The sequence below is a fragment of the Rattus norvegicus genome, chromosome 11, assembly GCF_036323735.1.
Source record: "Rattus norvegicus strain BN/NHsdMcwi chromosome 11, GRCr8, whole genome shotgun sequence".
In the NCBI taxonomy this organism is placed as follows: domain Eukaryota; kingdom Metazoa; phylum Chordata; class Mammalia; order Rodentia; family Muridae; genus Rattus; species Rattus norvegicus.
In genome coordinates, this window is record NC_086029.1 from 51490373 (window position 1) to 51516424 (window position 26052).

Below are 26052 nucleotides of genomic sequence, written 5' to 3' on the forward strand. Positions count from 1 at the left end.
AACTGTCTTTGTAAGACTCATACCTGATGATGTTGACAGTGGTTGTCCCTACAGAAATGACAGAAGCTGAATGTGCAGCGGCTCAAGGCATAGTCCTCTGCTTGTGTGGTTTATTCATCTATTCTCTTGCCTTTGACACAGCACTTTTAGCCCATGAAATGGCATTGTGACATTACTCATAGCCTGATTATGTGGATCAAATAAATTAGTGTATCTGAAGAGTACCTATCACATAGTAAATACTGTATAAAAGATAGATTTAAAATACTTATAGAAAAGGATACGCTTGAGGTAGCTTCTTCCCTTGTATGGATGGACTGAGTGCATTTTATATATGAAAGGAACATAAATTTGGGGAGGACATGGATGGAAGGCAGTGGATTTAGTATCCCTTTTCCTTAAATTAATATAATTCCATCTTACTTGCCACTGTAAAGGAGTTTTGAGACATAAACTTTTCAGAGACTAAACAAATGCAATTTGCAACCTGAGAAGGGTCTTGCAAGAAGACAAAAGGCAGGTTTCTACCATGGGAAGAAACGTGAATTAACTGTAAGTTTCTAGAGCTCAATCTGTCCCCTTAGCACTTGACAACAATAGTACCTGGATCTTTAACATACTTTCCGTACTCAGATCAGTGATGGGTAAGACTCAGTCATAGATAACCCACTCAGGGTGTAGCAGACTGAACTAGGATAATACTTAGAGGCATTGTCAGTCAGTTTTTTCTTCACATCTAAGAAGTTATTAAATTTGTTACTTTATGCTCAATAAAATTCTCACAAATCAAATCCAAGAACACATCAAAATGATCATCCATCATTACCAAGTTGGCTCCATCCCAGAAATACAGGGATGGTTCAATATATGGAAATACATCAGCGTAATCCACTATATAAACGAACTCAAAGATAAAAATCACATAATCATTTCATTTGATGCTGAGAAAGCATTCGAAAAAATTCAATACCCCTTTATGTTAAAAGTCTTGGAAAGATTAAGAATACAAAGCCCATATCTAAACATAGTAAAAGCAATATACAGCAAACCAGTAGGTAACATCAAACCAAATGGAGAGAAACTTGAAGCAATCCCACTAAAATCAGGAACTAGACAAGGCTGTCCACTCTCTCCCTACCTATTCAATATAGTTCTCGAAGTCTTAGCCAGAGCAATAAGACAACAAAAGGAGGTAAAAGGGATACAACATGGAAAGGAAGAAGTGAAAATGTAACTATTTGCAAATGATATGATAGTGACCCCAAAGTTTCCATCAGAGAACTCCTACAGCTGATAAACAACTTCAGCAAAGTGGCGAGATATAAAATTAACTCAAACAAATTAGTAGCCTTCATCTACTCAAAGGATAAACAGGCTGAAAAAGAAATTAGGGAAACGATACCCTTCACAATAGTTACAAATAAAAAAAAAATACCTTGGTATGACTCTAACCAAGCAAGTGAAAGATCTGTAGGACAAGAACTCCAAGTCTCTGAAAAAAGAAATTGAAGAAGATCTCAGAAGATGGAAAGATCTCCTATGCTCATGGATTGGCAGGATTAATATTATAAAAATGGCTACCTTTCCAAAAGCAATCTACAGATTCAATGCAATTCCCATCAAAATTCCAACTCAATTCTTCATAGAGTTAGAAAGAGAAAATTTGCAAATTCATTTGGAATAATAAAAAAACTCAGCATAGGGAAAATATTATAACAATAAAACAACTTCTGGAAGAATCACCACTTATAACCTCTAGCTATATTACAGAGCAATAATGATAAAAACTGTATGGTACAGAGAAAGGCAGATAGATCAGTGGAACAGAATTGAAGACACAGAAACGAACCCACACACCTATTGTCATTTGATCTTTGACAAAGGAGGTAAAACCATCCAGTGGAAAAAAGATAGCATTTTCAACAAATAGTTCTGATTCAACTGGAGGCTAGCATGTAGAAGAATGTAAATCAATTCATTCTTATCACCCTATACAAAGCTCAAGTCCAAGTAGATCAAGGATCTCCACATAAAACCAGCTACACTGAAACTAATAGAAGAAAAAGTGGGGAAGATCCTAGAACACATGGGCACTGGGGAAAATTTCCTGAACAGAACACCAATGGCTTATGCTCTAATATCAGGAATGGACAAACAGGACATCATAAATTTGCAAAGCTTCTGTAAGGCAAAGGACACTGTCATTAGGACAAAATGGCAGCCAACAGATTGAGAAAAGATCTTTAGCAATCCTATATTCAATAGATTGCTTTTATCCCATATATACAAAGAACTCAAAAAGTTAGACTCTAGAGAATCAAATAACCTTTTAAAAAATGGGATGAAGAGCTATACAAAGAATTCACAGCTGAGGAATATCTCATGATTGAGAAACACCTAAAGAAATGTTCAACATCCTTAGTCATCAGGGAAATGCAAATCAAAACAAACCTGAGATTCCACCTCACACCAGTCAGAATCGCTAAGGTAAAAACTCAGGTGAGAACAGATGCTAACAAGGATTTGGAGAAAAAGGAAAATTCCTCCATTGTTTGTGGGATTTCAAGCTGGTACAACTTCCCTGGAAATCTGTCTATTGGTTCTTCAAAAAATTGGACATAGTATACCTGAGGACCTAGCTATGCCACTCCTTGGCATATACCCAAAAGATGGTCCAACATACAAAAAGGACACTTGTTCTACTGTGTTCATAGCAGCCTTATTTATAATATCCAGAAGCTGGAAAGAACCCAGCTATCCCTCAACAGAGGAATGGATACAGACAATGTGGTACATTTACACAATAGAGTACTGCTCAGTTATGAAAACAATGACTTCATGAAATTCATAGGTAAATGGATGGAACTAGAAAATATCTTCTTGAGTGATGTAACCCAATCACAAAAACACACATGGTATGTACTCACTGATAAGCAAATATTAGCCAAAAGCCTAGAATATCAAAGATACAATCTACAGATCATGTGAAAGCACAAGAAGAAGGACGACCAAAGTGTGGATGCTTCAGTCCTTCTTAGAAGGGAAAACAAAAGTATTAACAGGAGGAAATATGGAGACAAAGTTTGAAGCAGAGACTGAAGGAAAGGCCATCCAGGGACTGCCCCATACACATACAGCTACCAAACCCAGACAATATTGCTGATGCCAAGAAGTGCATGTTGACAGGAACCTGATATAGGTGTCTCCTGAGAAACCTGGGAAACCAGGAAAAGCAGATAGCATTTGAAATATAAATAAAAAATATCTGATCAAATAAACTCATTTCATTCAATAGCACCTCATTCCTTTTTAGCCCTAAAAGTCTCCACTTTCACCCCCACATTATATCACCACTGGGCTAATTTACTTATGTTCATTTGATTTCTACATTTTCAGTCATTTTACACTTTATAGTGTCCTTAGCAGCCCTGCAAAATCCATCTCCTAAAAGTTTGTTGAGCCTATCACCCTTCCGCTTGGTTCTTGTCATAGTACTAATGTCTGTGGGTACATTTGCCACCTTGACACACACTAAACTCCTTTGCTGTATTAAGCAGTCTCTTGATGCATATTCCTTTGCATTTTTTTCTCAAATTTTAATATTCTCTCCAGCCTTTGAAGTTAAAAATATAAGTTAATATGTACATGCTAGTATAGACTTTGTAAACTTCTAGAAGGAAAGCGTATAAGTTTGATTATTTTAGATACACACAGTTCATGGCTTCAATTCATCTCCTCCAAATTCAAGTGTTGGCAATGTGAGGCAAAGCATTAAAGGTGACTAGTTCTTGAAGGCTTCTCCTCTCCTGAGTGGAAACAAGATCCTTCAAAAGGAGTCTTCCCACATTGTTTTTTTTTTTTCTTTACTTTCTACACTTTTCCTTGAGTCTATGTGGCATTGAAGCCTTTACAACAACCCAAAGTTGAGTGTTTTAATTTAGGACTTCACAGGTCCTAAATTGATTTCCCTGGTGGCTAACAAGTTGAACTGCTTTGGTGTTTTCTGGACATTTGCGTTTCTTATTTTGAATTGTTCAGTTTGTTGGGTCTCTTTGTGTTTTACTGAAATCTTTGGTAATTTACTGTTCAAATATTGTAGAACTTTATACTAGGTATTCTGCCTTATATAGGACTGACAATGACTTTTTACTAGTCTGTAGTGTTACCAGCAATGCTAAGAAATAAGCTGTACAAAACCACTTTGATTTGATGTAATAACATTTGCTACCTCTTAGTATTATTCTTGAGGCACGAGAGTCCTATTCTGAAAGTCCGTGTCTCTATCTGTATCTCACTGTATTTTCTCTATGATTTCTCCAACTGTTCCAAAGTTTTGGGGTCATGTTATGTTTTGACTCCATTTTGAATTGACTTTCTACAGGGTAGGAAATTGCAATTCAACTTCACTCTTCTACAAATTGATAGTCAGATATTCCTGGCATCATTTGTAGAAGAAAACGTCCAATGTATATTTTCAAAAATTTAAAAAATTAGGTGGTTGTGGTTAGTTGGGTTTTGTTCTGGGTACTATGATGTAATATTTATGGTACTTCTGTGAAATGACTTGAAATCGGGTATTATGTTAATTTTAGTATTGTCTCTGCTTATTTCTTTTGTTTGTTGTTTGTTAAGACAGGTTTTCAGTATGAAGCCCTGGGTTGCCTTGGAATCCAACTGTATAAATTAGGCTGACCTGAAACTCATGGAGGTTAACCTGCCTTTGCTCTCAAAGTGCTGGAATTAAAGGCGTGTGCCACCACCTCTTACCCGGAATGCTATTTTTGGTGAGGGTTACTTGATTATGAAGGGTCATTTTTCAATATGAATTTATGTTACTGTTTTGTTTTGTCTTTATTCTGTGAAGAATGTTCTTGCGATTTTGTTAGAATTTCACTGAATCTGGAGATCACTGTTAGTAACAGCTTTCCCTAATATTAATACTGTTGACCCATGAGAATGCTGGCGAGTAAGAATTGTGTCTTCAACTTACTCACTATCTTCAAAATCTCAGTACAGAAATCTGTTGTTTCTGTGGTTAGGGTTATAGGTAGGGATATTTTAAAGGTATTGTGAATTTGATTATTTTTCTGATTATTTCTTTTTTTTATGGTGTATCTTTTTTTTTATTATTAACTTGAGTATTTCTTATATACATTTCGAGTGTTATTCCCTTTCCCGGTTTCCGGGCAAACATCCCCTCTCCCCTCCCCTTCCTTATGGGTGTTCCCCTCCCAACCCTCCCCCCATTGCCGCCCTCCCCCCAACAGTCTATTATTTCTTAGGGTGTGGTCACTATGTGTACATACAGTTGTTACTTAGGTGTTTCCTCTATCCAGCTATATTATTGAACATTTTTTCTCAGTTCTAGGACTTTGTTGTCATTTTATTTAGTGGTAAAAAATACTTTCAGTTTTCTCCCACTTAGTATAATTTTTCATTCTTTAATTGATTACGGAATTGGTGTTATTCCTTCCTCTACTAGTTTGTTTAGGATTTTTCTAATAAAACACAGGAGAGCTTTGGTAAAAACCTTGCTTTTCAGTTATTGAGATGATCTTATGATTATTGTCATTAGGGTAATTATATGTTCCATAGCATTTGATATTTGGCATCTAGTGCAACAACTTTGAATTCTGGGAATGAAAATAACTTGTCCATGATGGATATTGTCATTGTTCTTTACTGACCAGCAGAACTGGATGATGAGACACTACTGATGTAGAGAGAGGACTCTTTGATAGTAGGACTTAGAGAAATAAAACTGGAATTCCTGTAGAAACTCTTTCCCTTTTGCCTAACTTTGATATTGTCTAAGGATGCCACACAGTAACCTGGCAGAGTAAGCCATCAATGGTATTATGTTGCACTGAAACTCTCAAGCTATAATATCATCCTGCCAGGCAAGATGTATCCCCCTGTGCAAGTGTGAGGAAGGTTCCTGGGATAGCCAACTAACTGCTCTGGGGTTGGATATGAGGCCTTCTTCACAGGATTAAATTCATACCTGGCACTGTAATCTGGTCAACTCTCTTCCACAGTGTATTGCTTTCTTAGAAATGTTTCCTTTGTCCACTCAGCTTTTCTCTATTTTGTTGTTCTTTCAGCTTGTGTGTCGTTGTGAGATACCAATATCCTGGAGGCTGAGGCTGACCTCAGGAAGGCATTAGAATCTCAGTGTGGTCAGATACCGTGTGACAAATAGATGCTCCTGGCTTCTCCACAGAGGGTTTGCAGATCTCACCTCAGCTTCTTTATTATCTCTTAATCTCTCTTTATTTTGTTATACTGTTCCAATACCAGCTCTTTCTCTGGTAGGAGTAGGTTTTATAGTCTTTAGTCTTGACTTTTCTCATTCACATGGTCACATAGAAATAGCTTCTAATCAAGCATCTTATCCAAAAGCCCTTTTTCCTTGCACGCCATGACAGTTAGTTTGAGACTAGCTCCCCATAGTCATTGCATCAAGCAACTCTATTCTGTATTGATTTTATTACTTTTATATTCTACTTTTTTGTGGTAACATCTATACTGCACTGAGACTGCATTATTTCATATGTGATAGCTTACTTTGTTCTCACAACAACCAGAAAACCAAGATGATTTATTATCAGACTATATTTTGTAAACCAAGGCTCACAAAATTAAATGATGTTTCCAAGGAAAGTCAATCTATATTTAAACTGGAACTTACTATTCTCAAGTAATATTGCTTCAATCTAATGAATGCAAACAGCAACTAGACTTTCTATAACGTTGGTTTTGGGCTTATTTCCCAGCTGACACAAAAATGGAATCGAGAAGCTACCTTTGTGTGGAATTATGAAACTGCCCTGGTTGTTTGTAGCCCTTTGTCTCATTATCTTCACAAGGTTTGTACATGTTCAAATTTAGAAATTAATCAAGACTTACCACTATTGTGTATTTTTTTTTGCTCCAGATGGAAACATTTTCTTGGAGGAAGTTTAGTTATAATATTAAAAAAGCTCCAAAAGGCTATGTCTGAGAAAGCTCTTAAAATTTACATGACTCAAAAATCCCTCCCCAGTGCTCAGGGAGCTGGATACAGTGCTCAAGGAGAGGAATTTCTGTTGTGAAGCTGCCTACAAGATGGGCAGAAAGCTTCATACATATTGGAAAAGATCTTGGTAAGTAATGTTGCTTAGGAATTATCACATTTCTGTAATTAACCTTTCATCTGTGTTCCCCTAAACAACCTAAATAAACTCTTTGGCTTACAAATCTAGACTTGGCTAGAATCATTCTCAAGTATGTTTTTAGTGTACCATTTAGAATCAAGAAATTTGGTCACATATCTCCAGAAAAAGTCATAGAGGAAGCATATAGATGTCATTGTCATTTAATACTATAATATGACATTTAATACTACAAATGACAACATGTCTGGTAACACACAGAGACAAGTATCTGAAGTATGGACCTTGGTAGTTGTATTTGGTGTACCAAGGATCTAAAAATAAAAGTTGACTGTATCCTAAGTCCATTTGCAAAATGACTTAAAATAACAAATAGTGATGCTTATAAATAAAACATACTACTTGTGTTAATTAATGAAACAATTCTAAATAAATAAGTTACATGTACTGTATGTATGTGAAAGTATACATTGTATGATATATGATATCTTTTGTGTGCCAATGAGAACTATCTGCTTACATTGAAAAGAACATTTAAATCCTTAATCATGACCTAGACTTTCCGTTAAACCAGTGGTTCTCAACCTTCTTAATGCTGTGACCCTTTAATGCAATTCTTCATGTTGTGCTGACCTCAAACATAAAATTATTTTCACTACCATTTTATAACTGTAATTTTTCCACTGTTATGAATTTTAATATAAATATCTGTGTTTTGCAATGGTTTTAGGTAATCCTTGTGAAAGGATCCGTGGATTCCTACAGGGGTCACAACCCACAGGTTGAGAAGCACTGACTTAAGAGGAAGTAAGGAAGTATGTAAGGTATGTGTGAGTGTGTTTGTGTGTGTGTGTAGTTATGTATGTATGTGTGCATGTGTCTGTATGCTTGTGTGATGGGAAGAAAATTCTGATCTTTTGTCCTTCATTGTGAGAGAGTCTATCAGTTTTGCTTTCTACATGCTCTATGTTATGGTGAATGTACATTGTTATTAATTACTTTATTTACATTATAAGAGATAATACTACCCAGTTTAATTTTTTGTATTTGTGAGTGTCCATAAGAATATGTATGTATATACTTTTATCAATGTATATGTGTATATATGCTTGAATGAAACAAAGGGTAACATTTTCTCACAAGCAGAATGGAAAATAATTCTTGTGCTTGAAATTTAGTCCTTATTTTATGTTTTTGGTTTCACAATCCTTCCCTAAGTTATATATTTTTCTTTTTGTACTTTGATTTGTTCTGTGAGTTTTAGAGGCACAATAACAAACAAGGCAACTGATGTGTTCAATGCTATGTAATTAAAATACCCAGTGAATTATGCATGTGGATATGAATAGTTGTTTTTCTTATAAGAGATACAATTTATGTTGCACTAATGCTTTATAGTTTTAAATACATGGATTTTTAAAAGGTCAACTGGAGAGCACATATCCATCAAGAAGCTCTGATGTGCAGTGTGCCCTCTGGGCTGGTTAGCTAGAACAGATGGCCTTAAGTCTCTATTAAAGGTCAATTGATTTGTGCTTTGGTACATATGTAGGGGGAAAGATTTTGAATTCTGTTCTTCTAATAAGTGTCTCACTGCATATTTTCAGAAAATTGAAATTTAATTATATGGTTGTTTCAAATCATCAGAGAAAATCTTGGTTATCTACCTTTAAATCTAAATGAAGTTCAAGTTCACAGTCTGAAATTTAGCATTGAAACTACAGGGCTGTCCCCGGTCCATGATTGGTCTATTATCAAGTCTCTACAACCAAACAACAAGTTCACTCAATTCTCTGAATCTGAAATGGGGTCTTGCTTGGCCACAGAGCACTGTTCTTCATCATGCTTATGCAAGGCTTTCTTTTTCCAGTTTAGCTAATAAAATTTCTCTGTCCTTTACATGTCTTTAGCCCTTGCTGTGAATTTCATTAATTTAACTTTTAACCTTTTAATGATGTTAATTTTTAATGCAATGTTTCTGTTCTCCATGTGGTGTGTTAAAACTGGGCCTCCTATAATTCCATATGAGGACGAGGGAAAAATAGTTGGGACCCAGCAAGCATTATCATCAGGTCGTTTTCCTTATATAGTGGAAGAAAAGAGCAAGGCTGAGTCTTTGGTCTTTTCTTATAAGCTCTTATTCTTCTGAAGGCGTCATTGACCACTGAACCTTTAGACATGTGTCTCCAAGGAAATTATTGCAGAAATACAAGTGATTTATCATGTGTTTTCATATGCATCTTATAATGCTTACTTGCAAGTTAAGTTAGAAACTGAGGTGGGCACATGCTTCTTCCTAACCCTGAACCAATACTCTACATCTGGTTTAACTTTTTTAATTTCTAATGTCTATTTTCTGTCTAATATCACTTAGAGCAGTGCGTTTTTAACTTTCCTAATGTGGCATGCCTTTAATATAGTACCTCATATTATGGTGACTGCCAACCTTAAAAATTATTTTGTAGGTACATCATAACTTCAAAATAGTAATTTTACTTCTGTTATAAACCACAAACTAAATATTTTTGGAGATAAAGTTTGGCCTAAGAGGTTGATGTGCACAGATTGGGAACCACTGCCTTAGACAAGTGAGTACTTTTAATAGAAGTTTCAGGTCAAGGTGCGTGGAATTGTTTTCTTCATAACAAAAGTTTTCTGTTTTACTGTGTCTTAGTTCATTCATGAAAATTATGTCAGTTAAGCAAAGTTGCTTTCTGTCCCAGTGATGAACATCTAGAGAGATAGGAACTACCCTCAGAGAAGGCACAGTAAGGATTTCCCCAGTGTTCTTAGATATGTCAGAGATGATTCTCTGTGGTTCTTATTATTATTATCTTTCTGCAGATTCAGATTACTCATGCTGGAATTGGATGGTAGGGAGATAAAAGAAGTACACTCTTACCAGCCCTATTTTATCTTATTCTGTTTCATTTGATTTTATATGTATGTGTGTCTCTGTTTGTAGATGCTTGTATGTGTGTGTGTTTGAGTGTGTGTGTATGCATGTGTGTGTGTGTGTGTGTGTGTTGGTTGAAGATACCCATGTAAATATAACTTACTGAGTATAGTCTTGTTGTTTGTGTGTATATATAGTTTAAGGTTTGACAATCATTAGCAGAAGGGCTCATCTTTGGAAGGAGATAATTATCCCCCCAGAAGTCATCAGTTTCTACAGTTTTTTTGTCTAGGAGTGTGAGCCCATGAAAAATTTCTCTTCCTCATTAACATATTGATATTGCCATTGTTGGTCTTATTTATGTAACCATTTCTAGGTGAGACCATTTAAGAGAAGACTTGATGGTATTGTGGATCTTATAATCTTTCTGTCCCCTCTTCCAAAATGTTCTCTGAACCATTGATTTTATATATATGTATATATGTATATATATATATATAATCAATAAGATTAATACCCATGTATGATGTAGTAATATTGTAATGTATTATGTAGTAACATGTAAGAATGTAGTAAGGAATTATGTTAGTAAAGCAAAGTAAGAGTAGATGATTTTCTCCCCCCACCAACAGTGGACATCTTTATTGTTTGATAGATCATCAATGTCTCCAATCCTCCAGCTGGAATTTCATCATATTTCCATGTTGAGTGGCAACTAACCAGAGGCTACATACATCAAAGACAGCTAAGCTTTTACAGCTCACTTCCTTTCGCCAGCAGAATATAAATAAATGCCCTCTACAATGCCCACTGGTTTTAGTCACTAAGGAATTTAAATGGGATCTTGAAGAATGTAGACAAATCCTCATGCGGCAAAGATGCTGAGCAATTGTTTAATGGTTCCTGGTGCTGCATCTTGGCCACTAACTGATCTTGCATGAGACCAAATTAGTGCAGAAAACACTAGGTTGACTTAGGGGCTATGCACAAGAACCAAAGGCAGGAAAATATTAAATATTGATGAGATCATCAAGCCCAGGAAGGACTTTACTTTCCAGGACCTCTAGACTGGCACCGCCCCCAGTGCTCACATAGCTGACTTTATCTGCTGTGTTCTCTTTGTCACAGCAGGGGGCAGTGTCTCCACCACCTATGATAGTGATGCAACCCCCACAACTGCCTTTCACTTCCTCATCCATGAGTGACTTGGTTTCCCTGGCAAAGGCTTCACATTCAAATACAACAGGACAATTCCAAACAATCTGCTTAGCTCGAGCCACAGCCTCAGCATATTTCTTGCTGCTCTCAGTATCACAGTCCAAGCCCAGCCAGCCAGCAGGTATACTGGAGGCCACAGTAGCTTGGCAATTCTTGGCATTCTCATCAAATTTGTCAGCAGTGACAAAATCAACAGGCAACGTAATCTTCACAACATTTTTCTCGGCATTGGACATGAGATCTTTGACAATCTTGGCTCCTTCCTAATACAGAAATGTGCCAATCTCCATGTTCTTGAGCACCTTAAAGAAGGTAAAAGCCATTCTACCACCAATGATCATCTCATTGACTTTGTCTAACATATTATTGATCAGCTGAATCTTGTCTGTAACTTTAGCTCCTCCCAAGATATCCAGGAAGGATCGCTCTAGACTCTCCAAAGCCTTGGCAAGGTAGTTCAGCTCCTTCTTCATCAAAAATCCACCAGCCTTCTGTGGCAGATTCACACCCACCATGGAGCTGTGAACTCAGTATGCAGTCTCAAAAGTATCATTGATATAGACATTTCCTATTTTGGACAGTGAGGCTCAGAAAGCATTACTTTTAGCTGGCTTGACATTAACCTTGTTCCCAGACTCATCTTTTCCCTTCCCTTCTTCCTCTACAGGAAAGGGAAGTTCTCCAGCCAGATAACAGTTCTAGCCACTGGATTGGCACAGGCATTCTCTACTTCTGGGCTGACACAATATTTCAAGAACAGAATATCCTTGCCCAGCAGAGATTTGAGCAGCAACTGGCTCTAAGGAGTGCTTGTCTGGCATGGGAACACCATCAGACCAGTCCAGTGGCTCATAAGGACACTTGGCTCCATTGTCCGAGCAGAATTTGATGCCTGGAACAGCAGCCTTGATCCTTTGGTTATTTGTTATCTGGTTGCTCTTAAAAGTAACATTAAGGTCCATGTTCATCACAACTTGCTTCCCCTTTATATCCAGATTGTCCAAAGTCATCTATTTAGAAATTGACATTTTGATAACGCTGTGAGATTGAGAGGACCAGAGCTGAGGATGAGCATAAATGATTTTCTAAGATGTGTGTCCTCACTAGCCAAAGGAAGCTGGCTAGGATTCCAGTCCCTGATGTGAATTCCCTTCTGGTGAGTATGTCTTAAGTTCAATTAGACAGCTGCTGGTTTCCACTGACAAGAAAATGCCACTTCTTGCACCTTTATGTATATCTTGACATATTGATAATTATCATGGATGATGAATCTCCCTTTTCCCTGCGATCAAAGGCCACCATCGCACAAAGATGAAGGGAGCACAGTGGACCAACAAGCAGGGTTTCTGTAGACTGATCAGTACAAATAAATGGTCATAATGACATACCAGGAAAGCTTTGGGGAGACAAATCAACTTTTACTTCAGATGATTCAAGGGGTATATAGTTTTGGGTTAAGGAATTAGGAATATCCAGAGTGAGCAAATGTGTTTGGCTCAAGAGTAAGATACTGAGAGGCCTCATTAGCATGGGGAAGCATTCCAGGGACTCTCAGGTGCTTACTGAATGGATTCCTTTGGAAGAATGGAAGGTGAGTCAGTAATCTAAACAATGTTACTGGATATTCCATAGGTGGAGGTGTGTGTGTGTGGGGGGGGTTGTCAAACTCTCCAGACAAGCTTCTTCTTTTTCTTTTTTGACAAGCTCATAAGGCTATTCCTAAAATGGTAGACTTCTATCTTAACTAAACAATTTTGAAATTTCATCTCATACCAGTCAGAATGGCCAAAAACAGACAAACAATGGAAAACAAATGCTGGTGAGGTTGTGGAAAAAGAGGAACTCTCATTCATTATCAGTGGGATTACAAACTGATTTACTAACTGTAGAATTCAATATGGGGAATACTAAATAAATCTAAAAATAAATCTACCATATAACCCAACTACACCATTTTTTTTTGCATTTGCTTCAAATGATTCACCATCCTATTCCACAGACAATTGGTCTGCAATGTTCACTGCTACCTTATTCACAATAGTCAGGAAATGGCAACAATCTGTCTTTCATCAGATGAATAGATAACAGAAATATGGTATATATACAGAATGTAGTGCTATTCTGATGTGTTTTTAAAATTTTGATTTTGTTTCTAACATTTCAAACTTGAAAAGAAATTACATTAAATTAGTAATCATAGCTTCATTTGGAAAAATCTGAATTCTCCTTTGTGTTTCTTTTTCCAATTTCTTCAAATTCATGCAACAGAATTGGCTGTGTGGCATGAGTTTTTTAACCCATCTAGCCAAGACTCAGGATCTCTAGAAGATAGATATTCTGGAAATGTACTTCAAAAATTATGACTAGAAGGTTTTTATTTAAGAAAATTTTTCTTTTTGTATGAGTGTTTGTATACAGATGTATAAGCATGTGTGACTCGGTATGTGCATGTATGTATATGTAAATATGTATGTATATGCATATGTGTGTGACTGTGTGTGCATGTGTGTTTGTGTGCATTCATAAATGTAAATGCAAGTAAGTTCATGACATTGTGTATGTATGGAGGTCTAAGAATAACCTCAGGTTGTATTCACCTTATTTGAGACAAAGTTTCTTACTTTTCCTGAGTGTTCCAGGGCAGCTGATATGTTTGATAATTTTCATGTCACTATATTCTTGTAGGGATTATAGACAGGCATCCTACTGCATCATGCATGGCTTCTGGGCATTCAAGCTGAGGCCTCATACTTCCAGAACAACAATTTTACCTATTGAACCATTTCCCTTTCCAAGGATGTATGTTTTGTTATTGCAAGATTGAATCTGCTGTCTGTATGACATAAAAATTGTGAATGAAAACTGTATGAATGAAAATTGTAGTTAATTTTTTAGTTAAATATGTGTCCCTCACCTTATTTATTTATTGAACAATTTATTGAACAAAGGCTGACAATGTAACTTGCTAGAAGTTTTCATCCATTTAAAATATGGAAATCATTCATTCTTTAGTGATTTCAAAAGTCATAGTTTATTTTCAGATATATTTCAAGGGGAAATGATCCTATGTTAGCGAGGTGTCAGAGAAAACAGACTCTAGTTAGTTATTTACAGTTTGCAAACTCAGAGTGGGTTCTACAGTACTGAAGAGTAAAGGCACTGTTGAAAGGGGTTATCCACCCGTTTCTTGGCTTGATTCTGTTACTCAATAAAAAGTAAGTGGTTTTGGAGACATTTTCTCATTGAAGCAATGAAAAAATAAGGTCTTTAAAGGTTTCACCTAAGATTTTGTCATTTAAGTTCAACAATGGACCATGGCATTTTATGACTCAGTATTAACTTGCATGAAATCATTTCTTAGAACAAACAGGGTATATTATCTGTGACATCAGAAATCTTCAAAGCTACCAGATATTTCCCAAAAGTAGAGAAGTAGAGATCATTTAAACTTGAAAATTTATGTTTTGCTGAATTTATGTGAGACTCTGAACATTTAAAAAGTAGGTAAATCTTATTCTAGAAACAGTGATGCAATGGTATTGTAATCCATAGTTCCTTCAAGTGGCACCTGGGTAAAGCCAATCAGCTTAGTTTGGCTTTTTATATTTCAGTGATTGATTCATAGGCAAGTAAGTCAGAGCGAATAATAAATTTTATTATAAAAGTGAAAGCCAGAGATGAATGATAAAATATTCTGCTGATAACATTTCTAGAATGATAAGACTTCATCACTTTTTAAATATTTTATTTATATAAACCTCTATGTGAATGCATGTCAATCTCTTCGAACAATCCTGAGATGCTATGAAATTTTAGAATCTTAGCTCTAAAGTTCTATATTTATCTACATGTTTGGTGTTTGCTATTTAATGTGGTTATTTACCACATTAGAACCATTTAATCAGGACTAGAGAGATGGCTCAATGGTTAAGAGCACTGACCGCTCTTCCAGACGTCCTGAGTTCAAATCTCAGCAACCACAACCATCTGTAATGGGATCTGATGCTCTCTTTTGGTGTGTCTGCAGAAAAAGAGAGTGTAATTAATATATAATAAGTAAATCATTAAAAAATCCATTTAATCATTCTGTCATTTCTATAGCAGGAGAGACTTAGATTAGCAACATTGGTTTTTCATGATCTTGGTTATAAATAAATAAATATACAAATACTATTTATAATAATTATACTAAATTAGTTTCATTGCCCAAAAACTAGAACTAGAGAGGCTAGTATTTTTGGAGTGATATTTGTAATATGTTATAAGCATTGACTGTTTAAAACACCTTCTCCTGATTAAATAACATAGTTTTTAATATAAAGGATTGGAAGAGCCACTGTTTTAAGATGTCTGCTTTGTACTGACCATTATCCTAAAGTCAAGGATATCCTAATAGCTTTGCATGTGCACACAAATTAGAACAAAAATATGTTCCAAGACACAGCCCTTTCCTCTCATTTTGAAAATGTCTCTCTAACTGCATTCCTGGTCACATCTCCTGTTTTCTCCAGTGGCTGGGAGATAAGAAATTTCCATTTTATAGTTTACTATCTCATCAGCAGGTTTTTCCCACCGTCTAGTATGCAATCTTGTGAGGCCTGGAGACTTGAAAACATTTAGAGAAGCTAAATGCTATCTCACCATCTCTTTACATATCTCCAGGAGCAATTGCTTCTTACCAATATTTATTCCACCTTTACAGGCTAAAAATTATTCTTTCAGTTAAATAGTAGAAAAGTAAAATGGAATTTTCAAAATTACATATTGTATAACCTGTTTGTTTATAATATCTTGTCCGATATACTACAAATGACCTGTTTGTTTTTGGTGTGAAGGTACAATAGTACCTTAAAATGTTATTTAAAAAATGTTATTTTTCCAGGCACAGTTTGACCACAAATGTCTAATTATTTTTTGCTTCTAGGTATTGTATCCATAGGTTCATGTTTCTTTTATTAGTGCTTGGTGTTACGTTTCTTTCCCTCCCTCTTTTTGATTCTCATATACAAACTATTGGATAAGGTTTTATGGTGACAGTAAAAGTTTTTAGATTCTTTCACAATGAGATTATTTTTGTAATTTCATAGGTAGAAATTCAATTTCCTATTATGTAAAACCTTCTAAACTTTTCTATGCCAGAATTTGAAACTATATTCCAATTTATCCATATTATTTCAACTATTTGATATCTTTCTATTTAGGGGTTAAAGTAACTATTTTTTCATGGTCATTATGATCTCAGTATGTCTAGAATATGTATGTCCCACAATAAATGGTGTTTGAGTGACTGAATTTAGAATTAATCATGGACCAAATTCCTTTTTCATGAAAATCCTATCAATATTAAAATACTTTTTCTCCAAAGTAAATCATTTGCCAACCTCTAGATACAGTGATGATGTGACCTCAATGCCACTCTTTAAAAAGGTGAGACTTAGATTTCTAGGTCTCTCCCAGTACACTACCCCTCTGTCCTCCCCATGCCTTATCCCTCCTCTCCTTCCCATTCTCACCCCTTTTCCCACTCAGTCCCCTTCTTTCATCTATTCACTGTTGTGGTAAATATTATAAATAACCACAAACCTTTACTAGTCAGCATCGTCAAACCGTATGGCATTAGTATGGTATATTCATCTCGGTGACTGCCAATTCTAGTGCACCATGCTATGCTACCAATAGCCATTCTCTGCTCCCATCAGAGGCCTCTGCCCTGGCCCTCAGCTACTGGACTCTGTTCACATTCCCAGCATCTGCCCCCTAATGATTATAGCATCAATTCTTGGTAACCCACTAAAATCAAGAATCAATAAGCTTGTAATTTAACAATCAGAGTTATCTCAGTAATTTATCTCAGTAAATTTACACTCCACAAAACATCCACACAACAAGCTCATAACCAATTGATAATGATATAAATTGCCCACCTAGAAAAGATAAATTGACCTATAAAAATCCATCCCTTAAGAAATATTCATAACTACCTGTGGCCCATGTATCTGGGTTGTCCTTCTCTGCCTCCATCTCGGTTCTCCTCTTCCTCTCCTCCCTTCTGTGCCCACCTTACTTTTTCACTGCTCAATCACAGGCCTTGTCTTAATTTGTGCCAGCCCTCATGTGCATATAGACAACAATCTATACTTCACCCTTTCTGTCTAATTAAAAAAGGAAATTTTCCCCAAGTATAAGCTGAACACAACTATTATCATTTTATAATTTACAAAGTATTTAGAATATACCTAGTATCTAGTCCATAGTTATTGTCAATAAGACAGAATGTTTTGTTATCTAGTTTAGATTAAGGCTTCAAATCTGTGAATTATGTCTTGGCTAGCTTATATACTATCTGAAAACTGTGTAATTAAATATGTATTTTCAATATTAACTAGCATGGGTAGACTATAATTAGTCTTCAGCCCTGTCAGAAATCTGAGACTGACCAATACTATTTGAAAATATAGGAAGCCTAACAAAATTGAGACAAGTTGAAGAGATAACTGTCTACAGGTACGGTCCCCTGGTAGCAACATATAAGAGCATCAATCGACTCTTCTGGAGAGTACTTGTCTGTACATGAAATAGGCAATTTCTGTCCATTGGCTACCTAGCCACAATGTATTACCTCACCTGGAGGTAGAAATGCTCAATTTCTTCTTTGAATCCACAAAAGGGAAGTTGTTAGGAGCAGATTTTGTCTCAATAATAAAAGAATAAATAACATTAAATGTCACATTTTGTGGATTTCTGATGTTTTTGCAAACTATCTATGTATGTAAAGTAATCTGGACTGTTGTCCATTAATGACTCTTAATAAAATATCTTGAAAACACCCTAAATGCCCTACAGTGAGGACAGAGGAGACAACTTTAGAATAACTACCTCCAGCCCCCTAAAGTTCTGGGAATTGGCGTGATAACTCTTCAATACCTTCTTCAAGCTGTACATGGGTATTGAAATACTTTTATAGAGGGGATAAGGGAAAATGAGGGAGTTGTTTGGCCTGAAGAAGGATACACCAATGATAGTCTCTCATGTCTGTCTTGACTGGATCTGGACTGAAAATCCCTGATCAGTAGTCCAAGCAGGCCAGTTCAGCATTCTGGTGATGAGTCTCACCAAAGCTCTACATTCTGTAATATTTAAATCTCAGACCAAAATTTTAGTATCATCAAGATATCTTTTCATTTGATTGTCTTGAATCTAGTTCTTCATAAGCTCTACTTCTATCAAATCTGACCCATGTAACTGTGGAAGGTGTTCAGAGTCTAATCACCCTTTTTAAAAACACAAAGTCTTTCTCCCAAAATAGTATATCCTTTAGTCAGCAACCAGAAAAGCTTGTATCTTGTGTTCTCTCCCAAAGAAATAATATTATCACAAAATTTGAGATCACACCCATTTTGAAAATTAAACCAATTTAAAGTAAATGAATTAAACTAAACAATACTGTATGAGCCTGTTTAGGTCTCTAATCCCTCCTGCCTGGAAATCGACCCAAAATTCCTGTGGAGGCCATGTTAAGAGAATATGAGCCCCCTGTAGACCATAATATATCATCTATGTGTTAGGCTCGCTACCTGCAGTGTCAGACTTTCATTCATTAACAACTTCTATAATACCCATTAACAACGTCTATAATATATGTCTAAATGCGCTCTGCCTGGTGCTACAGATTTTTTTTCTACCTTAGTTCTGACTCATGGGCGAAATTCCCCACGTGATTTGGACAAACTCTGTATATAAACTATTCTAAAACCAGTCTTTGAGTTAGGCTCTTTGACTTAGAGCAGCTTGTTCCTTTTCAGAGCAGGGGGTCTAGAGTCTGTGAGCAGATTCCCCCATTCCTCCTGCTTCGTTTGTGTAAAGTTCCCATACTTGGGCCATGACTCATCATGGCACTGCCCCTCTCTCACTTAGAAAATAAAACTCAAGCTAAATCTTGGGCTGATAATCTTAAATTTTTAGTGGATCCTTGCCTAACACATTGGTTTGCAAGCTGTCCCCTTCTTTCCTCCATCCCCAATGTCTAATTTCCCCTTCTCAGTGAGATTCAAGCATTCCCTTGTTACTTAGCTTCTTTGGGGCTGTGGTTTGTAGCATAGGTATCTTGTATTTTATGACAAATATCCACTTATAAATGGTATACATACCATGTTTGTGTTTCTGGAATTGGGTGATCTTTTCTAGTTCCATCCATTTGCCTACAAACGTCATAATATCAATGCTTTCAATGGCTGAGCACTACTCCACTATATAAATGTACCACATTTTCTTTATCCATTCTTTGGTTGAGGGACACTAGGTTGTTTCCAATTTCTGGTTATTACAAATAAAGCTGCTATGAATCTAACTGACATGTCCTTGTGGTATGGTGGAACTTCTTTTGGGTATATGCTCAGGAATAGTAGCTATGGGGCACATAGAACTTGAATCTGCCATTTCCTATAGCCAGGAATGACTTCTAATGAAGGAATTAAGCTACCAATCTGTCCACAAAACCTTAGACCAACAATTTGTCCTGCCTACAAAATGTGGAGAAGTAAAAGATGGAGCAGAAAAGGCAGGAAGTACCAAACAATGACTGGCCCAGCTTGTCTAAAGACCATGCCATGAGAGGGAGCCCACCCTGACACTATTAATGTTATTCTGATATACTTGCAGAATCACAGACAGAAGCCTAGTATTAATGTCATCAGAGAGGCGTCATCTAGTAATTGATAGAAACCGATGCAGAGACCCGAAGCAAAACATTATGTGCAGCTGTGGAACCGTGTAGAACATGTGAAAGAAGGATTAAAGCAGACAGACAGGTCAAGAACACCACAAGAAAACCTACAGAATCAACAAACATGGGCCCACAGGGACTCATAGAGACTGAGCCATCAATCAGGGAGCATGCATGGGACAGAGCTAAGTCCTTTCACCATTGTGCATCTAGGTCTTCAGGTCAGACTTCTAAAATAGGAGCAGGGACTGTCTGTCTCAGGGTACTTTGCCTGCCTTTGGATCTCTTTTCTCTTATTGGGCTGCCTTGTCAAGCCTCAATAGAAATACATGTGCCTAATCATACTGCTACTTGATATGCCATCCATGGGAGGCTTCTCTTTTTCTGAGGAGAAGAGAAGGGTGATGTTGGTGGGTGGTAAGAGAAGAGCTAGGAGAAGAGAAAATTGGGATCAAGAAGTAAAGTACATATTCCACATACAGGCAACAACTTTTGGGATAGTCCCTGCTTCAGTTGTTCAGATCCCCAGTTGGTTCCACATGAAGACCAAGCTTCACATCTGCTACTTTTATTCTGGTAGAACTAGTAGGAGGAGAAGCTCCTAACCTCGGAAAGACTTGAAGTGCAAGGCTTAGGGGATACACAGGGCTTCCCCTGCCTCAGAGAAGGGAAGAAGGAATGAGGGAAGAATTGTGGGAGGGGGTGGCCGGGAGGTGCAATGAGGATGTAAAATGAACAAATAAAAAGTAAATTAAAAAAATAGAAAACTCAAAGTAAAGTACTTAATAATAATAATTAAAAAAGAATAACACATCACAGTGAGAAAAAGTTGAGACTAAATCATATTATTTTGACATTTTCTTATGATCTTATTTGTGGATCTTAAAGCTTTTCCTAAAACTCTCTTGGACATTTTTGCACAAGTAGCACATTATTAGAGTCAAACACACATGTCTCATATCCATGTAAAACTCTTGTCATTCTGCAAGTACTTATATGAACTTATAACATTAAAATCAGGTTTGGTTGATCTAAATAAGAAAAGCTCAGAAGAAAAATATATCCATTCCTACCATTATTAAGAACAAATGATCTTTAAATATTTCTTTTGTATCTGTTCTAAGATTTTCTTATACTGAGTACATAACATTTTTTATAAGCTTAATTCATTCTTGCTGAAGTTTGCAAACTTGCCTCAGAATAAAAGGGACAAAATATGTTAAACTTAAGGATGGAACTAAGCTGATATTAGGTTTTGGATCAATAAAGAAGATACCTACAAATTCAAAATCACATAACATTAATTTATTTTTATCATATCACTTTTTTTAAGGTTTAGAGTACAAACTTCTACCTCATTCTCCTCCTAACCATTTCTTTACAAACAGGATGTCTGAATATTTCTGGGATGAGATTTAAAAGAAAAATTCTAAGACATACTAGAACTTTCTTTTATTAATCTCCTAAATAATCTATTTCTTGGGTACATATTTTAATAGCTTATGGAATACTTGCAGTTCAATAAGAAAAAAAAGATAATCTGATTTAAAAAAAAGACTATCTTGAATAGATATTTCTCTAGAGAAGACACACAAAGGGAAACAGATAAATGAAGAAATAGAGGCTCTGACTCATCATCAGGGAAATGTAAATCAAAATCACAGTAACTATCACCCTGCACCTGTCAGCATAGCTATTATAGAAATACAAATGACGCAGTCTCTGTGGAAAACAATATGGAGACTACTCAGAAAAATTTAGCACCACCGCTTCATTGTAAAAAATAATCTGTTTATCTAAAAGAGCTGAAATTGAACCCCTAGAATAGAACTGCATCACAATTGAGATGGACTGTATGACAAAAAAATTCCCAGAACATTTCAAAATAGCTAAGAAATAAAACAACCTGGATATCTATTACCAGACGAAAGAATAAAAGGAATCTTCTATATGTTTCTAGCTTGATAACACCTCTTAATACACATAGCTTAAGTGTGTACTAAAACATTATGGACTCTTTATGAACTTCAAGAAAGGACCTAAATCCAATAATAAACAAACAACAAACAATGCAAAAGAACTTTTTCTAAGAGTGGATGGATCTGCATGGGTCTACTTACATCCAATACCTAAAGCACTAAAATCCATTTACCACATAAGAACAGTTAGTGATAGTTGGCAGAGGCTAGAAAAAAAATCAGTATAAGACATTGATGATTGAATAGAGTTTCAGCTAAAGTCTATGAATGGCCTCTACAGATCAGATATTTTACATTTAAAATCTGTTAAAGTTAAGTCTTATGTTAATTTCCTCCACACAGTAACAGAAAAAATATAAGGAGTAATTTAAATGAGAATTAAGATTATAAAAATATGGTAGATGTCAAACTGTTACTATGTCAATGAAACATAAATATACAAATACATTACAGTTTATTAAACCTAATTTTAATCCCAATCTTAAAGTTGAATGACAGTTTTTAGTGGTCTAGAAATTGAAGACAACTCTTTTTCTAATTTGAAGGCAGTTTCCTGACACCTATAGGTAAAAATGAGGAATTATGAAAGCAATTAGACTTACTGCCTCTGGTTTCCTTCCCTACTAGGAACAAGTAGGATATTTTAAATTCTTTGTTATTTAACCCAAAAATATTTTTGTGATGTATGATTGACTCAAGGAAATTCTTTGCTATTGGAACATTAATTAGATTTTTTACTCTCTTCTCATTCTTTTGATTTTTGTACCTCTTTCATTTGATACCTTTACATTAAGTAAGATAGTGGTTGGTACCACTTGCTGGGAAAGGTTCCTGAAACAAATACTGAACTGGAGAAGGAAGACAGAAGATGAGCAAAACTGAAATGGATGGGTAATAACAAGCAACTATTTGGAAATTTCTAGAGAAGATTATTTCTCCCTAGAGTATTCTGAGTCAAGCTCCAACGACTGGAGTTTTACACCAGTCACATTGCCCCATCTCTCTGCAGTCAGAAAACTGTTGAATGATATTAAGAAGGATCCTGAAGGGAGCAGACTACTGGAGGCTCTCTGCAGGAAACACTTGCTTCAGAGGAACACCAGTTCCCGCACTAAAAGCTGTTCTTAAATTGTTCTCTGTCCGTGTTATTCACAATCACAGACACAGACACAGACACACAGACACAGACACAGACACACACACACACACACACACACACACACACACACACACAGAGAGAGAGAGAGAGAGAGAGAGAGAGGGAGGGAGAGAGAGAGAGAGAGAGAGAGAGAGAGAGAGAGAGAGAGAGAGAGCGCCAAATTTGTTGGTAGGTAGGCTGAGATTCCGGTTATATGAAAAGACAGTGTAACACAAGAATAGAAAAACCTCTGACCTGTTATTGGCCAACTGGTAACAGATAGTTTCTTTCATATTTTTACGGCTAGTTGAACATATTATTCAAAGTCACTTTTCAATTTTTCTGTAGTGAGTGCCCAAAGAAGGTAAATTATCTAGACTTTTGAACACCCTGAACGTAGAACTGGCAAGTATGTTCTTTCTTACTCTTGATCATGAAAAAGATTTTCTGACTTCAAATAGCATCCTTCACAGTAGATCAATACAGATCTAGGTTCAAGAATTTGTGCTGTCAATACAACAAATACATTCAGTCTCTTAGAAATCTGCTGAAGTATATTGGTTTGTTGATGGCACCTACACAAGTCTCTCGAAAAGAAGGATGATTTTATACATTTCTATCTTTCAAAATTTGAAGCTATGAGTAGAACTGGTAAGTGAAAAGCTTAGTGAATATGCTAATTAGAACAGAAAGGGTTTTTTTAAAATTTTCATTTAAAATGAACTAAACATGATTTAAATTCTTTGTTAACAAAACTATTGTATGCATCTAATTAAATGACAGCTTTGTAATAAACAAAATATCAGTAGAGATAGAATAGCAGCTTAAGGGATCTGATGGAAAGAAGAGATAATTATTAATTGTTGAATTAGGTATTAAATTTCATTTTAGAATGTGAATAAGTTCTAGCAATATACTGCATAAAGTTAAGAAACCTGTATGGAACAATTAAAAAATAGATTGTCTTGCTAATAATTGCTTTCACTATAACAAAAATAAGACAAAACAAAAATATTCTATAAGTGATTAACATAAATAGAACAAAATAAGCAAATACCAATCTTAGGTCAATTTTATGTGGCACTATTCTTACTACATTTTATATACAAAATCCTTATTATTGTAGGGCAACTCACTGATATTTCAATTAATTGCTAGTTAAGTCAAATTAAAAATATGAGCACAATTAATGTTACTTAATTTAGTCGCTATAATTTGAAAGAAACATATTATTCCAAAGTGTTAAGATTGTGGAGAAGTGATGACCCAAGTCTATGTCTGTTATTTATGTGCATTGTTCTCAAGCTCATGACCCTTTCTTGGCTTGCAAAATTTGAGGACACCTTTTGGTATGATTCCTGGATGCTTCTTATGCTATATTGATAGAAGGCAGTGGAGGGAAGTACTTTTCATCTTCTAATCTGGGGAAAGAGTTCAGAATTGCTTAAAATCCTAAGGTGTTTAATTCTTTCCTGCATGGGTTTGTTCCACTGTTGTCTTGAATCTTCTAATTCCTGATGATTTAGGAACAGTGAAGATTCTACTGTGCAGAGATTTGCAGCTGAGAGAACTCTGTTACAAGAAATTAAAGTCTGTAGTTAACCATGTGGGTTTCCCTCCTCTGCCATCACCGGAGATCCAGGGCATGCTAGCAGAGAGTTGTTACTTCGGATATACCACGTTTATAAAATCAAACGCTGAAAACACATCCACCAACGGATGAGAGAACTAGAACAAATGACTGAAACAAGTGAAGACAAGAGGAGTACAGTATGAGTGACATGACATAGAAATAGAAATGTATTTCTAGCTTCCTGGTTGCTCCCGCCGCAGAGAGCTCGTAGGCAGCACCCCACGAGCAAACTTGAGTCTAAGGACCACAGGTAAGACCAACTTTTCTGCTGCAAGAGACCTGCCTGGTGAACTCAGGACACACAGAGGCAAAATTCCTCTAGGACCAGGCACTTCCTGTGTTTACCAGGAGTCCCAAACCCGCGGATCCCAGCCCGCAGCAGCTCTCTGCTCCCAAACCCCTTGGGAGAGAGACCTCACTGCCTGGTCAGGTGGGCACTCCTGAGGCTGCAGAGCGGAAGAGACCACCAACACTGCCCACCCCTGCCCACATCCCTGGCCCAAGAGGAAACTGTATAAAGCCTCTGGGTTCCCGTAGAGGAGGGCCCAAGAACAAAAAGAAGCAAATACACCCTGGAGGAGTAGAAGGCAGGAAATAATCAAACTCAGAGCTGAAATCAACCAAGGAGAAACAAAAAGGACCATAGAAAGAATCAACAGAACCAAAAGTTGGTTCTTTGAGAAAATCAACAAGATAGATAAACCCTTAGCCAGACTAACGAGAGGACGCAGAGAGTGTGTCCAAATTAACAAAATCAGAAATGAAAAGGGAGACATAACTACAGATTCAGAGGAAATTCAAAAAATCATCAGATCTTACTATAAAAGCCTATATTCAACAAAACTTGAAAATCTGCAGGAAATGGACAATTTCCTAGACAGATAAGAGGTACCGAAGTTAAATCAGGAACAGATAAACCAGTTAAACCACCCCATAACACCTAAGGAAATAGAAGCAGTCATTAAAGGTCTCCCAACCAAAAAGAGCCCAGGTCCAGACGGGTTTAGTGCAGAATTCTATCAGACCTTCATAGAAGACCTCATACCAATATTATCCAAACTATTCCACAAAATTGAAACAGATGGAGCACTACCGAATTCCTTCTATGAAGCCACAATTACTCTTATACCTAAACCACACAAAGACCTAACAAAGAAAGAGAACTTCAGACCAATTTCTCTTATGAATATCGACGCAAAAATACTCAATAAAATTCTGGCAAACCGAATCCAAGAGCACATCAAAACAATCATCCACCATAATCAAGTAGGCTTCATCCCAGGCATGCAGGGATGGTTTAATATACGGAAAA

At 36.3% G+C, this 26052-nt stretch overlaps 1 pseudogene; it reads right to left on the reverse strand.

The window, feature by feature from the left end:
* Positions 1 to 11060: 11060 nt before the first annotated feature.
* Pgk1-ps11 (phosphoglycerate kinase 1, pseudogene 11) lies at positions 11061 to 12296 on the reverse strand (annotated as a pseudogene).
* Between the last annotated feature and the right edge of the window lie 13756 nt (positions 12297 to 26052).